The 7348-nt window shown below is 35.0% G+C and overlaps 1 long non-coding RNA gene across 1 annotated transcript; it reads left to right on the plus strand.

Moving 5' to 3' along the window:
- The first annotated feature begins 1621 nt into the window (after nt 1-1621).
- On the plus strand, nt 1622-3382 carry LOC118166807. The gene is made up of 2 exons (XR_004750735.1): nt 1622-1847; nt 2534-3382. It is a non-coding gene; the product is annotated as an uncharacterized LOC118166807 (long non-coding RNA).
- Nucleotides 3383-7348: the final 3966 nt, after the last annotated feature.

Raw genomic sequence — 7348 nt, forward strand, 5'->3', positions numbered from 1 at the left:
CTATGAGTGAATGAACCTTCTCCAAGCTTTTAAGATGTCAGCTACCAGCTTTTTTCAGTTGCTAAATACAAAAATGTTATCGGTCTGGTAATGTTACAACAGAGTACACATAATGTACACTAAAGAACAATTTTCCAAACAGCCTACATTATTTCTGGATCCAAAATGTTTTCCAAAATAACAACTGAAGTTTACAAATTACAGAGCAGGAAAGGCAGTTGCAGATGCATTTTTGTAAGAGCAGCTCTGAACCGTTTAAAAGCTCGATAGTTGGTCTGAACTTCCATTGTAACTTCAACACAAGTATTTAGCTAAAAAAAGCAATTACAGAATTTTCAGACCAGCCTATGATAACAATGTATAATTCTTAAAGTTGTATTAATGATATTACTTTAGACCTTTTATGGAAAGATAAGCATTTTTAAAGTTGTCATCTCTTCTCACTGCCAAAGCTTCAGTTGTACCATGAGAAAGAAATCAAAAGGAAAATAAATATTCAGAGAGCCTATTCAGCATTACATTTTTTATTTTTATTTTTTTTTGTTAAAGACACCACTCTATAGGAGAAAACATTTGGGGTATATGAAAAATTGTCTGCTTTTAGAAATTAAAAGAAGATACTAGCACATCTGATGAGTAGTACATACAGGTAGTACAAATTGAACAGCCGAACCTCTCAGTCAGACCCATCCTTCTTTAAATGAGAAGGAAGAAAGCACTCAGCTTTTCTGTGGGAATGCACACCTCACAAAACAAAGTCAGAGAGAAATGACAGTTGTCTTTTCAGGGGAATGCAAAAATATGAAGTATTGGGGTACATGCTGTCCTGTGCAATTGGGAAGGATTATGACTTCTGACAGCTAATTATGACAGCTAATTTAACGTTGTCATCCCTTACTTGTTGGGTATTACTTGACATGGAATTTTGCAAAAAGCCATTATGTTCTGCTTTTACTCCTGACTATCATTTTATGTAATTTTCTTCCAATTTACTGTTTATTAGAACATATTTTAATTTGATCAAACCTAGCATTTTCTTGTTATGGCATCTTGGAAACTCCACATACAGGTGAGTATCACTGGTATCTGTCTTTACAGATCAATGTACCTTAACATTAAATGTAGCAACATACATTGCATTAGTTTACCATAAATTGTTTAAATATTCTGGCTGGTAAGATAACGATCCTTTATAAAATCCTGCCTCTTATGCTGACTGTATTGGAATTCCGACATTTCTTCAGTACATGTCTCTCAAGGACTAAACAGGATGTCTATATGGCTATCATTGAACATTAAAGGACTGAAAAGAATTCTAGTACAGACAAAATTTTTTATTTCTTCTTGAGTTATGTCAAGGTTGTGAAAGTACTCAGTATAGCAGTCAAGACAGTGTTTAGCTCAGGATGGAAAAACATAGTAGCTGCTAACATTTTTTCTGCCATCCCTTTGAAAGTCTCATTTGCCTTTCGAGTCTAATAAAATCATCTTTGTGTCTTGGAAATCAGTAAGAGCAGAGAAAAGCTTGCTGCAAGTTTCTCAACAAAATCTTGTCTGATTGCTTATATTTTCTGTAGAACACTCTTCTCACCAAACTAACAAGTATCACAAATAGTCACACGCTGTAAGATAAATCACCGTTAAATTTCATGCTATATATTCAGTTTAGACATAACTTCAGGTCTGCTGTAGACCAGGAGCATGTTCATCAACCAGTTACTGCATTTTAGGGATCATGCAATGGTTATCATAAAAAATGAAACAACAGGAAAACATCTAAGGAGAAGGAATGCTCAAAAGCCAATCCAGCTTTGCAATGAAGGTGGAGGCACACCTGCATTAGGTAGGTGTACTGGGTCTGGCTGGGATGTTAACTTTCCCTGCAGCAGCCCATACAGTGCTGCACTCTGCACTTGTAGCTAGAACAGCAGTGGTATCACACCAGTGTTGTGTCTGCTGCTGAGCAGTGCTGGCACAGCATCAGGACTCTCTCTGATCCTCCTAGAGGGTGGGCAAAAAAGTGAGAAAGAAACATCACCAGGGCAGCTGACCTAAACCAACCAAAGGGATATTCCATACCATATGATGTCACACTCAGCAATAAAAGGTGGAAAAAGGAAGAAGAGGGGAGGGGTGGGCTCTCGTTGCGAAAACGTCTGTCCTCCTCCCGAACACTGGCTACGTGCGTTGAGGCCCTGCTTCAAGGACGTGGTCAAGCATCGCTCATTTGTGGGAAGTAGAGAGTAATTTCTTTTCCTCTGCACTTCCACATAGCCTTTACTTGTTTTGTCTAGTTATTCCCTTTCCCCCCTCCCTCTTCCCCTTTCCCTTTTTTCCCTTTAGTTGAATTGCTTAATTAATAATAATATTTCCTATTATATATATATATATATATTTCTCTTTAATTAAATCATCTTTATCTCAACCCGTGAGTTGTTCTTTCCTTTACTTCTTCCCCTCCTCATCTGAGGAGGGGGAGTGAGAGAGCGGTTGTGGTGTTCAACTGCCTAGCACGGTAAAACCACCACAGTAGGAGAATGGATCTGTGACCTCAGTCCCTTACTATTTTGTCTGTACTCTTGCATGTCGTGCTCCTCAGGTTTCCGCTTGGATCTTGATCCTTATTAAAATTAATTTATCCATGTTCTGCATGCACTGGGTAGGGGATTGGGATATTTTTATCCCTAAGGATGACTGGAAGCCTTCATTCTCTGCAACGGGTCACCAAAGAAAATTCGATTTCTGAGGTAACAGCCTCTTATTTTTCTATCTGGAAAGATTTTCATCATCTTATTATTTCTGAGGAACTCTGACATGTAAAAAGTAAGAAGGAGCATAGAGAAATCACTTGGTCTACCTGACAAGCTGGTAATGTTCTCAAACTAGTATATTATAATCACCTACAGCTGTTTGGACATCAATCTAAATGATATTCTCAAAATGTGGTTTCAGAAAAATTCTTTCTCATTCATTTTTATCCTTTCAGCCTGTAAATAGATTATAAATGGAACTGAAAAAGCAGAATGCAGAAGTTTATACACACTTAGCAGAAATGGTGAATCCTTCCTGTGAAAGGATAAACAGCTGTTAGGTCAGTATTTGTAGAAGCATATCCTGTTTTTACCCTGCTCACAACTCAGCTGGAAGCTGAAGTTTAACTTGATTTGAAACAACCAAATCAGCATTTGAATACAAGACTGACTTACATAGAGAGCAAATAATTATATTTAATAAGCACGTGTTAAATGAGATGTTGGATGCTTTGTAGGTTGGAATACAAACAAACTCTTAAGAAAAGAATAACAGCAGAATTGCTTGTTAACTGCCAAGAGAAGCAACCTTACAGCTGGAACTCTGCCTTCTGCTCTAATTCAGAAAAAAAGGTAAAGCACAAACTATTTTTTAAACATATATTATTTTAATTAATCTTTGCTCCTCTCTAGTTTTAGTAGGGGTAAGGAAAAATATCAGCATCTTTGTGCATATTTGAGAACTGTACATTCTCTAACAACTTTTTGTCATAGAGTTTGTGACTAATTTTGTCTGGCATTCTATATTTATGGCTTTTTAAAATTTTAAATTTTAAATTAATGAAAAGTTGAACTGTTATATTCTAATGTATATTGTTGGATTATAGGTATTTAATATACAAGTTTTAAAAAGTATCTTCTGTAAGTTTTATTTTGTACTTAGCTATGCTCCATAAGCTAAATACATTTTCCAAAACTAACCGTACTTCAATCTGAAGTAGTCCTGTTGACTACTGTGCACAGTAACTTCCTCAGAAACTGCATCTGAAGCAGACATAGGAGAAAAAAAAAATGTCCACACAGAAAAGAAACCAATAGATCATCATATGGATTATGTTATTTCCTGTCAAATATGGAAATAATATTATATATTCCCTCTTTAAAAGCTTTTATGAGTCACTGTGTCTGTTTCTTGTTTTATGAGTCATTGATAGGAGAGATTAATTAAAATGCCCTTGTCTGCTAAAAATACATAAATAGTATATTTGTTCTAAGTGAAAGGATCAGTGAAGTCTAGCATCATTTTTAGGTCTGTATATGTTTCCAAGGACTCTTCAAAATTAACATGAGGGGGGGAAGTAGAAAACATCTCTATGAGATCTGAAAAATTGCAATTTTGTCTTCATGTTTTTCCCCATCTATAGCAGGAACATAAGCTGCTACATATAGAATGCACTGATACAACAAAAACTTAAATAAATTAACACAGGTAGCTTCATTTAGCTGCGAGAAAGTATGTTTTGTAAACAGGTATATAGCTAACTATAGCTAATATAACTTTTTAATGCTAGAATTGCAAAGTTTAGGTTAACATTCACCATAAAAGGAAAAAAAAAAGTACTAACACTGAAAAGATTTAGAAAAGATCTAACAAGAGCTTGCCATTACACTTCTATAAAGAAAGTTCTGTAGGATGTCTTTTTTTTTTTTTTTCCTGAGTCAAATGGAAGAAATCTGACAAAGCTTTATCTCATGTGTTTGTATGCCTTTTCACATTCCACAGTTTAATAGGCAGTACCAGGCCTGTTTATATCATTTTTTCCTCTTAATAAAATAAAATAGTTCTTTGCTGTTTTTCGTATGTTCCCTAAAGATTTTAAGATTTTCATCTCAAATATAAGAGATGAATTATGTCTATAATGGAAGGCTTAGCACTCCCATAAGTAGTTTTTTTGTTGTTGTTGTTTTGTTTTGTTTGTTTGTTTCTGTTTAAAAATCATCATAGGTATAATAAAATTTGAGTAGTTCATGACCAATGCAGATGCTTCACAAATTACTGGAGTGGAAAAGAAAAAGAGAGAAAGAAAAAAGAAATCCTTAAAAAAGAAAGGATTAACAATTAAACTAAACAAAACTGGTGCCATTAATGGATGGTAGCATTCAGGGCAAGGCCACTGAGAATAAATTAAATGAAAAAAGTGTAATACAAAAGCAGACACCTAAACAACCTTTAATGTTTTATGACTTTTCCCTATAACCTTGCAAGAAAGGTTGAGGAGGGTGATTACGTAACAGCCGCCAAGAGAATTTTTCTCTACTGCTGCTAAAGTGTATTGAACACTTTTCTATATACATCATTATATATTGGCAAATGAATTTAGATTTCTCTGTTCTCATTTACATCGGTGGAACTGTTGCCTTCAGACAAGTAGGTTTTACACCTGTGAATGACAGGTCTGTGCCTCACTCATGAATAGAAAGGTATGTGACATCAATACTGTGCATCCTATTATCTGTTTCTTCTAATAGCTTTGCATTCATTTTAAACAGAAAGCAATACAACTTTAATGAAAACAAGGAATGTTCCAGTGCTCCAATCTGGAGAAGAGCTCCACTGGACAGATGGAGTTGCTTGTCTACTCTATTCCTGTCTGACTATAAGGCTTTGCCCTCCAAAAGCTGCAAGAACAGTCTAGCAAGACACAATGTTTAGTGTGGGGATTGCAAAGTTTTATTTTCCTAATTGTTTTATATTAATAAACTGGTAATATAGGAATACTTTAATGACTGTGAGACCCATGAGAGAGTCTTTAAGCTACTCTTGTGTTTTCTGGGGACTTCACAAGTTCCCAACAGAATTTAAACTGGGCCTGGTAAAGGAGACATTGAATGTTCTCTTCCTTTTTCTTACCTTTTAGGAAGTAACATCAAACTGCCCTTTAAAAATGATTCTACATTTATGATTCAGTGCAGAACCACAGCCCTAGGGCCAGCTAGGAAAAGCTGCTGTAAATCATTCAAAGCAGGGAGACAATAACACCAATATTTAAGGTCTGTGTTTAAATTAGTTATGTTTGTAAAACAAAAACAGTTGTGTCTGATAGAGTACTAACATTCAAACATATTTTGACCTCTCATTTCTCACTGTAGTCTTTGGTCGATTTTCATCACTGTTCACTGAACAGCTTCATTTTTACTTATGTATTTGATTTTTTTAGAGTATTTATAATTAAAGTAAATCCAGCATGCTACAGCATTGGCTTGCTGTTGTGCAATGCTGAATTTTGACTTCATAAGAAATGATTAAATTACACTTAAGAGTGTGGTTTATGCTATATCTAGTCCAATTTAGTTGTGAGTGATACTAAAAGATGTGGTCCTATCTCCAATTCCTCTTGTCTGTATATTCCCTCCTTTACATTACATTTAGCAATCAATCACATGTAAAAACATCAGAAAGCTGATTTAATGACCTCCCTACCCACCAAATACTAGTTTTCCCTAAGGTTACTAAACTGACTCAGTACCACTGAATCTAATGCACTTCAGCTGTTCTGAAGAACTTTATCTATTACATTATTTCATTAATTTATATTATTTTGTTACTTTTGTTTATATATACTGTGAAGTCATGCTCTAAACTAGTAGATTTTCGGTAGGTTTCTGACCCCCCTTTGTGTATATTTTAGACTACTTTTTTTAAAAGGTAGAAGGCAATTATAACATTTCAGCTAAGTCTTTGTTATTGACACTGTTAAACTTTCTTGAAACCTTTGTAGTATGCTGCATTTTTGTCAAGTATTACTGCTGGCATTAGAACCATTTCCTGATTTATTATATGTCAGTTTAATTAACATGATGTTTTACTCCCTCTTCCAGATTGTTAATGAAGATGTTAAATAAACAGGACCAAACAGTGATCCCTGCAGAGCTCCACAAGACACCTCCCACCAACTTGATACACTGCCATTTTTCATTACCCTTTATTTGCACTCAGCCAGACATTTCTAAATCCAAGTGACAGTACTCCATGTCCAAGCCAATTTGAATTAATTTTGCAAGTAAAGATTCTGTAAGACACTACATCAAGTGTTTTACTCAGACCAGATATATTACACATGCTTTCATCCACTAATTTTCTAAAGCTATCAGAAAAAGCAATCAAGCTTTGAAGATTACTAGTGCACCCAGCCAGCTTTTTGCTGGTCTATTCACTTACAAAACCAATCCTGGCATTATTAAAGAATTGTCACTCCTTTAGCTGATGACTGATTTAAAATAATGTATTTTTCTAATCCATTGACTTCCCAAAATATAATACAGCACTGATTATTCTTCCTAACTTTTGGTTTAGGGCTATATGGTATGTTGAGTTATGTTTTGATTGACAGACCAGTGTTTTTCTTGAAAAGGATCTGTGATTTCTGTAGTATAGCTTGTGTTTATTTTACCTCTTTCCAGCTGTTAGATTGTATAAATGGTTATTCCTTACTCACAGTATGAAGGCAAGTAAGTCCTACAACACCTCTTTAATCATATCAGTGAAGAAGCATCAGACTTGCAGAAGGGACAAAAACACAGTATGCAAGGTCTAATTC

Source organism: Oxyura jamaicensis, chromosome 4 (assembly GCF_011077185.1).
Source record: "Oxyura jamaicensis isolate SHBP4307 breed ruddy duck chromosome 4, BPBGC_Ojam_1.0, whole genome shotgun sequence".
NCBI classification, from domain to species: Eukaryota; Metazoa; Chordata; class Aves; order Anseriformes; family Anatidae; genus Oxyura; species Oxyura jamaicensis.